Source organism: Gracilinanus agilis, chromosome 1, assembly GCF_016433145.1.
Source record: "Gracilinanus agilis isolate LMUSP501 chromosome 1, AgileGrace, whole genome shotgun sequence".
Taxonomy (NCBI): domain Eukaryota; kingdom Metazoa; phylum Chordata; class Mammalia; order Didelphimorphia; family Didelphidae; genus Gracilinanus; species Gracilinanus agilis.
The window spans coordinates 196,043,898-196,053,974 of record NC_058130.1 but is presented as its reverse complement, the minus strand read 5'-3'; positions in this window follow the sequence as shown (position 1 = coordinate 196,053,974).

Genomic DNA, 10,077 nt, shown 5'->3' with positions numbered 1-10,077 from the left:
CACCCAGACAACTTGCTATCCCTGAACTTTCCCCTTGGGGCCCCTGATTGGGAAGAGTGGAAGGGAGGAGGATCGTGGGTAGGAACTTAGGTAGTGTAGTCTAGTGGTTAGGATCATCTCTAAAGCAATTCAACAACATCATCAGTGTACCTAGCTGATCAATAACACCAACCAGAGTCTCGTCATCTCTGGCTGGGGGCCGGATGCCCTCAGGCTGTCAAGACCCTTAGGTCTTTGCCAGCACCTGCCAGTTGCCCCTAGCAACAGCTTAGCAAACCTAAGCTCTCTTACCTTAGTTTTCCCTTTCCAGTTCAAATAAATCCCTTAGCTTTAATCTGTGAATTCCTGTGATTATTCTAACACCTTCAAGGCTAAGGAGACTAAGGGGAGGGCAGAGTTTTGAGAAGTGAGGGGTTACTGTGAAGTGAAAGCTAAGCCTCCATTGTTGCCAGGAAGTTAAGCCATGGTTTTCTGCTGGGCTCTGCTCTCACCCAATAGGGAGTCAGTTACCTCAGCAGGGAGGGGCCATCAACCCAACATCTTAAAGGAGCCTGCAGGTAGCAGTGAAGACTCACTGGGCAGTTAAGTTGAGGCTGCTCCCCTCTGATAACATCAACTCCAATCTCCAGCCAGTTAAATTACTGGGTCCTAGGCCCCTGGTAACCCCCTCATTACCATCTCCTCCTTGTCCCCTTACTACATTATTTTGTATTTACCAAGTTAAGCAGAGCATACAAATATCTGAAGGCAACTTAATTTAGGTTAAATGAAAAAAGAAAACTAAGTCTTAAGAAGAACGACTTGACATTCAAACTAAAACAGTTAAAGCCAACTGAATTATGAGATGCTGCAGCTGCTAAATGATCACACAGGGTGTTGAGTACTTTTGAGAGTTTGCCCAAGAATAATTCCAAACTCTTCTCAAGTAACATATTATTTTTAATGAGCTTCCTTTGGATTCATCCAATTCTAGATTCAGAAAAACATACCCTCCTCTATTCTGTTGGCATTGCCAATGAACCTGGAGCCTCATCATGAAGAGTTTTGTTTTTTGTCTTACATTTGGTTCATTGGTCATCTTCAGTGTTATGCAATGTGTAGATATATATAAAATCTGGCTCCTCTTAATTGAGGTTGAGACAGACCAACTGTTATGAACTTTGCAGAGTGCTGTGCTCTGAGCCTCAGTTTGCTTTTCTCTCAAGTGGAAACATTATTTACAATATTAAGTTTAATACAACATTAAACTTAATATTATTATGAGAGGCAGCACAGTATAGTGGATATAAAATTTTTCATGGGATCAAGCCAACCTAAATTCAAATCCCATCTCTGACAATGACTGTTTTTTTTTAAAACTGGCAAGACTTCTTAGTGCCCCAGGCACTAAAATCAGATTTTTATCTACATTGGTAGGGGGGGTAGGGTTCTTCGTTGGAATTTCCCTATAGTGATGAAATCATGCATCTAATTTTTAAAATATATAATTATTCTTATTTAATATATAACAAATATTTACTATGTACAATACTAAGCACAAGGATATAGAGATGATAGTGTATAGTCTATGTCCTTAAGCATATAGTTTAGTAAATAAACATAATCTCTATATGACTGTTTTTTGGAATATTTTATAATTTGTGCCACCAATTTGGAATACTAACAAAGCATGATATTCTTAATTATCAGCAAGTATTGATATAGGAATAGTATGTGAAATTTCTCTGGTAGAAGAAATCCATAGAAGGAAAATCCCTCTACGTCTTCTCTGCAATTTACAGATAGTTTTAAATTCTTAGAAGAGTGAAACCTCTGAAGTCAATACATTATGATCATTCATTTTGAATACTCCAATTGGACTTAAAATAATGACCATATTTTACATAATTCTAACTTCAAATACTTCGAATGTGAATAAATACAACTACTTGGGGGGATTCATGATTAGTACTAGTCTTTGAGAGTTGCCCAGAGCACTAAAAAGTTAAAAGACTTTCTCAAAGTCATAGACACATATTAGGGCAGTTTTCTATAGTTTATGTCATGCTGCCTCTCTTATTTCCCATCTTATAATTTTATACTGGTTCTAAGGCAGAAGAGTGGTAAGGGATAAGTAATGAGTGTCATGTGCTTGTCCAGGGTCACACACCTAGGGAGGTCAATTGTCAGATTTGGATGCAGGAGCACTGATTTCCAGACTTGGCTGATTACACAGCTGCCTCCACTTTCTTACTATTTCTGTTTTCTATTAATGTGACACATTATTCTGGACTTGAGGTCAGGAAGACCCGAGTTCAACTTGGAGTTCAACTCAGATACTTACTAGTTATGTGATGGGCAAGTCAACCGCTGTCTGCCTCAGATTTCTTATTTGTAAAAGTGGTAAAAATAATAGTATCCACTTCCCAGGGTTGTTAAGAGGATAAAATCAAACTATGTGTAAAGTGCTTTACACACCTTAATGTAGCATAAAATTCTAAAATAATAATAATAATAATATCTTGACTACTTTGATAGATCAGTTATCTTATAGATATGGGTATGTCCTCTAATACACACTGCTATTTATCCAGGCTTTCTAACATGTGGGAGATTTTTTTTTATTAAACCTATGAAAGCAGATTTATCTAATATGATAGTCTTTTTCTTTATCTTCTAGTGTTTCATGGTACTCAAGACATCTATGTTTTATCTCTTAATCTTCTAATGAGATAAGCTTATCAACTGATCAGTCATATTCTTAATCCTTAATGATTAGAGTTAGTATCTGGATGAAGTGCCAGGCCTGGAGTCAGAAAGACTCATCTTCCTGTGTTCAAATTTTGCCTCAGATATTTATTGGCTATGTGATCCTGGGAAAATTATCTAACCTTGCTGGCCTCAGTTTCCTCATGTGTAAAATGAGCTGGAAAATGAAATGGCAAACCTCCAATATCTTTGCCAAGAAAACCCCAAATAGGTCACAAAAAGTCCTCCACAACTGAAAAATGACTGAACTGAATTCTTAATGATTCCTTTTAATGACTTCATCCTGTTGTTAAAATCAAATAGAAAAGAAATCATTTAAGGATTCCTGCAGGCCACCTACGTATTGGCTGTTTTAAAATGTAACATTTCTATATTTTATTGCATGTTTAAGTATTTCCCAATTACTTTTTAATCAGGTTCCATTTGAAAATCAATCAGGTTATGGGCCATATCCTGCTTATTTGACAATTCTGTTCCAGAATATATTTATTACTGAACTTTAATTTTTCAAATACAAACTATTTTCAATAAATCATCTTCATGTTGTGGTATTATAGAAGATTTTTGTGTTTTGAGTCAACTGAACTAAGTTCAAATCCTAGCTCTGCCACTTTATGCCTATAAGACCTTGGACAAGACCCTTACTCAGTCTCTCAATTTGGGTTTGGAATCAGAAAACCTGTTTGTAAAGCCTTGTGCTGCCATTTACTACCTATAAGGCCTTGTATTCCAGGCATGTAGGATGGCCAATGAAAAGGCACAGAGATGGAAGATGGAGTGTCATCTGTAAAAAGCAGAAAGCAGGTCAATTAATCACACAGGGCAGGAAGCCTAGTAATATCTAATGATTCTGGAAAGATAGGTTGGAACAAGGTTTTATAGGGCTTTTAAAGATAAAAAGAGTTTATATTCTATCCTCAAAGCAACAGGAAGAAAGTAGAAGGGATTGAGCAGGGACATCTCATAGTTGGATTTGTGTTGAAGAAAAATTACTTTGGCAACAATGTAGAAGGTGGAATAGAATGGAGAGAGTCTTGATACAGGGAGACTACATAGAAGATGTTGTAATAATAACAATAATTAATAATTATGATGAGAACCAGAAATACTATTGTTGGATCTGTTTCCCAAAAAGACCAGGGGAAAAGGAAAAGGATTATGTTTCAAAATATTTACAGCAGCAGTCTTTGTGGTGGTAAAGAACTGGAAATTGAAGGCATGCCCATCAATTGGAGAGAGACTGAAAAATTGTCCTACATGATTGTGATGGAATACTACTGCACCATAAAAAAGATGAGTAGGCTATGTAAAGGTTAAATTTAGTGGTTAAATTTTTCTGTTTCTAAACTTTTTCTGTGTCATCTGCTGGCCTTCAAGTGTCATCTACTGCTTTCACAAAACTTCCAAAAATTCCCACTTAATTTCTTTTGCTGACCCAGGATATATCAAAACTACAATGGGGAAAGTCAGGATGTGGAAGAGATACCTGTATATATGTGTATATGTGTGTTAGCATGTATGTATACATGCATACAAGCTTCCATACAACATATATGCATGTGAGTGAGTCATGTCATATATATGCAGACCTGGATGCATAAATAAGTACCCAAATACCTCCATTATAAGGAATAACAAGTTCTATCACCTTTTTTCTCCTTTCTACACCAGTGTACTCATTTTACTCTTCTCACCATCATATCTTTACACCATCAGAACAAAACCAATTTGAGGAGCCCAGGTCCTGTTTTTTAATTATTTAACCCACTCAGTACTCTTTGAAGACCTTAAAGTTTTAAAAGAACACTCATTATTGACTTCTAACCCAATCAGAATGTTAGCATTGTGATGTTATACACATAATTGCTCAAATGTATCTTTCTATATTTCTCTAGTCTCTTGCTTTTCTGTTTCAAAGTCCTCATTCAATTCTGGATTTCTCAACAGAAATACTTGAAATTTCTCCACTAAAGAAGGGCTCCTTTTCCCGCCTACTTCTCTAGGTAAAATATTCATTGTCGCAAGCCTACTTCTTTCTTTTAGAATATTTAAATCAGAAATATCTTCTTGTCTATAGTAAAAGTTGCCAGATCTTATATGATCTTGACTGTAGCTTCTTTACACTTCAACTGTGACTCATCCTAAGCTTGTTGCATTCTTTTATTTATTAGGGAAGCTCTGAATATTGGCTAAAATTAATGGTGCTTTTCCTTTTGAGGTTCCTTTTAGGATGTGACTAATGGAGCCTTCGTATCTTTACTTGGCCTTCTGACTTTGATACAGTATGCAGGCCTCAGTTTTTGTTTTTTGTTGGGTTTTTTTTTGCCCTCGTTTTCAGGATATTCAACTATTTTTGAATTATCTCTCCTTGACATGCTTCCAGATTCAGTTGTTTGTAAGGTTCCTTACTTTTTTCTTTTTCTTTTTAGTGTTTTGATTTTTATTTTCTAATATATCTCACTCTCTCATGAAGTTATTGGTTTCTGTTTGATCTATTCCAGTTATGGAAGAATCCAATAACTGGGTAAAACTTCCCACTTTTTTCCATTTATTATCCTAATTCTTTCCTACAGAGATTTCATTTCATCTTTTCCTCACTTCATTTTTACTATGCTTTCATTTTGTCCTCGGGAAAAATCTACTTTTTCTTCAAGTCTTTTCTTGTCATTGTCTCAGCTTTGGGATCTTTCTTTTTTTTTAATATTTGTCAGTCTTCTTTGATTTAATCATCTCTCCAATTTTAGTTCATAAATTGGGAATTCATACCAGGACCAGGCTCTACCTGATGTTGATATTTTTAGATTCACTTAAGTTCTTATGCTTACTCCTGGGGTTAAACTTCCTCAGGGAACTTTAACAGCAATGGATCTTCAAGTCATCCTATGGCAATTTAGGAGAGGATGTTACTGGTGACCTGATCTGGGCTACATTGCAAGTGATTACTACTATTGTCACACTTGTCATTGCTGCTCCTCCAGAGTTTGAAGGGTTCCTCTGTTTTTGCTACTTCCAGATATAGAATTCTGAAAGATGCATATATCTCTGTCCTCTCTCTGGTTAGTCTGGTAAGTGATGGGTTTGTTTGTCTGTGCTATTGCTGACTGCTTGAAGAGGTTTGTTCCTGGTATCTTTGTACTATGTATCCTGACTTAGCTCAGGTAGCAATTTTCTTAAGTCCAGACTTCTCACATCTCACGCTATGATACAGTTACACTGGCCTGCTTAAGGTCTTTCACTCATGACACTCTTTCTTCTATCTCTGTGTTTTTGTACAGCCCATTTTCCTTGACTGTAATGCTTTCCCTTCTCATCCCAGACTTTTGACTTCCCTTACTTCATTCAATATTTATTTCAAATCTTGTCTTCTTCAGGCTGCCTTTCCCCATCCTTTTAGGTGCTAGTGCTTTGCCCTCTGAGATTACTTTCATTTCCTCTATATTTCTTATATGTGCCCTTACAAGAATGTGAGTTCTTTGAGTGGAAGGGCTATTTTCGCCTTTTTTTCAATCCCCAGCATTTAGGACCATGTTGAAATTTAGTAAATAATTAATAAATGATTATTGACTGTTATGCTGCCTGATTATAATATAAATGTAAATTATCATAATAGCAATGTTCCTGGATAAAAAGCAGACACATAATAAATAAATAGTGTAGGTCTTTAAAAGAAAAGTAAAATGTAGCACTTTTTAATTATCTGGAAAATTCCATCAATATGGTCCTCCACTATGATAATGAATAGAGAAAAAAATTTACTCTGTGCTTTACAAGGGTTTTTTCTTCAGCAAAATAAAGAAGATTACTCTTTAATATCTATATTTTACTTTGCTCATCTATCTAGCAGGAAATAATTAACAAAAGTATTTCCTCCAGAAGTATTGTCTACATGTTTTACATGAGTCCTGGGAAATATAACAATTTTTCAGCTCTAACAATTGTCGGATGTCATAATTTTCCAAAGCAAAAATAAATGTATTATGAGTTATATCTTCATAGAAGCATAGTTGTGTTGTAAGTAAGCAAGGTGTGTTTTCCCCACCTGCTGGAACATGGACCAGAATTATTGATACAGGACATTAGGAAATGAGCATTTGGCTTTACTGTTTCATGATCTCTCTGTAAATTAATTTCCCCAAAGCACAAACTCAGTCTGATCAATTTTACATTATCAAAGGGAAAATAACTGAGCATTATACACCTCAGAAATAAGTGGTATTAATGAGTTTTCCTTTAATATCCCTTTCCTGTAGAGTAATGTGTGAATCACAAATCAAACTACATAGTTATTGCTTTATCCTGCAGATTATTAGTTTAATATACTTCAGTACACCTCTTAGCTAATAAATGAGGCCCTCAGGAAGAAAAAAAATCTGTTATTTGGTAAGGTTGTATTATCATTGTACTTTATTCTCTAATAGATTCAATAACAGTCTATAAAGTCAAAACTCTTTAGGAAAAGGAAAATAAACTCAGAATTTGGGAAAAAGCAACTATTATTGCTCTTTTAATATATTGTAAAATATCATTCATCCAGAATAGATAGGGAATATGATGTTTCAGACATCCTTTTCAGTTCAATTGATTGAATATGCTAGTTAAGTGAACATTGAAATAAAATATATCAAATTATGAAATAGAATGAGATTAACATTGCAGTTATATTGGAAATAAATTATTATAGGCATTCAACAATGGAATAAACTTCTTTTCACAAAGGAGGGAACTTGATCATCAGCGGAATTGTTTAAGCAGAGGCTAGATAACCATTTATCATAGAGGTAAGAGGAAGGACTTCTGTGTGGTGAAGGAAGTTGGATTAGGCTATAGATGACCTCTAAGATCTCTTCTAATCCTAAAATTCTATGATCCAGTGATAAGCATCATTTGTGTATATGTGATTAAGAGAACATTTCAAGTTTCTGTCCTCTTCATCCTTCCCCAAATTGCTTTCCATTTATTTTGCCTATATTTATATATGTGTATATATACACATATATCAACACTCATTTATATATACACATTTACAAATGTGTATATATGCATATATTCACATATATCAACACTCATTTATATATACACATATATAAATATAGGCAAAATAAATGGAAGGTAATAATACATATACACATGTATTGTTTCCTCTATTAAATATAAACTCTTTGAGGGCAACAACTGTTTCATCTCTGTCTTTGAATTCCCTAGTGCTTAGCACAGTACTTAGAACTAGAATGAGTGCTTAATAAATAACTTACTGAATTATTTATTGGTCTAATGATGCTTTGGGATCATTCATAAAACCTTGAATAGTATTCTCCAATAATTATGGTATTTATTAATAAACATGTATTCCTTAATGATCAATTATGAACATCAATGAGTTTTCTTATATTATAGGTAGGGATAGTGTTGTGAATAAAAATTAATATTAGAGGCTTATTACTAGATTTATAAGGACTCATTAGTAAAGAAAAACAAAGAGAGAAAAAGATCTTAGCCTTTCTAACTTCCGGTAAAAATCAGGTCCCAACTCCCAGCTCATGGCAATTTCTATACAACACTGCTTGCCAGAGATTGCAAGATGAGATAAGCATTCAGAAAGACAGTAAGCACAGAGACTGTTAGTTCAAAGGCAAGTTAAGTTTCAAGCCCAATTCATTGATTTCTGCTCTCTCTATTGTATTGGTATAGGCACTTAGAGATATAAATTTTCCCCTGAGTACTGCTTTGACTGTATCTCATAGGTATTGGTGTGATGTCTCCTCATTGTATTTTCTTTAATGAAGTCTATAATTGTTTCTATGATTTCTTCCTTGACCCACCTGTTTTGAAGAATTAGATTATTTAGTTTCCAATGAATTTTAAATTTGCCTTTCCATGGACCCTTATTAATAATAATTTTTACCCCATTGTGATTTGAAAAAGTGGCATTTATTATTTATTATTTCTGCTTTTCTGCATTTGTTTGCAATATTTCTATGCCGTAGTAGTACATGGTTGATCTTTGTATATGTAACATGAACTGCTGAAAAGAAGGTATCTTCTTTTTTATCCCTGTTCAGTTTTCTCCATAAGAATTACTTAATAAATGCTTTTTTCAGTCATGCACTCATTCATTCATTAAATCATAGATCCACGCAAGCATATTTTCTAAAATCAAACATATATTGTCTTTTACATTTATTTAGCTCCTATCCTATTTTTAAAATAGTACTTATATGTATCAAACATGAACCCTTTGAGCTTCATTTAATACTAAGCCTTTTTTTTTTAATTAAGGTACAAACATTAATCAATCTTGGTGCTATTTTCAACATAAGAAAGTTTTGCCCAAGAGTAGTAGTTCTATAAGGTTTCTGGCTCTAATGATTATTTCAAGATAGCATGAATAGTGGTTGTTATTAAAAGACCTAAAAAAATAACTAAGAAAATTTCAAAACCCTGTAATTCCTATGCTAATTTTTGCAACAATTACTATGTAAATGGAAACAAAGTGATAATCAATGAACACTGGGGTAACAATTAATAACAAATCATCTTTGGTGTCTTGCCCATGTCTGTTCTCAAATGTAAATGCAAAGTATACAAATAGAAATAGAAAGCATATATGAGTAGCCTTAATTTTTTAAAACTCAAATTACATAAAGTCATAATGTTTTGCTGAAATCTTTAAAAAATCCAAATCTTACGCCTTAATTCATGATGGTTGACTTAATTATGGACTGATGAAAATGAATGTATCTCTCTGATAATGAGATGATTTCAATATTATGATTTTAGTGGAACTTCAAGTCAAATGAAAATCTAGAAAAATTCATTACATTACTTAGGGAATAACTTAGTAACATAAGAATTGTGACAGTTATGACACAAGTATTTATTATAGTTGTCAGCATTCATTTAAAAAATATACTTATGATTAACTATCTTCTGAAATTCAGTGGTGACCCACAGTTTACACATCAGTTTCAAACCCTTTCAGAACTAAAACATTTAAGCATAAAACCTTTTATTTCTTACTAATGTCACTCATGCTCTAGAAGAGGGTCCTCTTCCCCAATGGGCCCTTTCTCTGAAATCACATAGACTAAGTTCATTTTAGAAGGGATATGACCCCTAAAAAAGCATTATCCCATCTTATTGACTTCTCAGCATATTATGTTTCCACTGCAGGAGTGAAATCTATAACAAAATAATATATGAACTTTTATTATCTCCTGTTGCTTCTACTCAAAGTTTTCTAAAGAAAAAGATTTGATAGTAATCATTGGCATAAAATTTTACTAAGGTCAAAATATGTTTGTTACCTCATCAGATATTTTTAGGATAAAG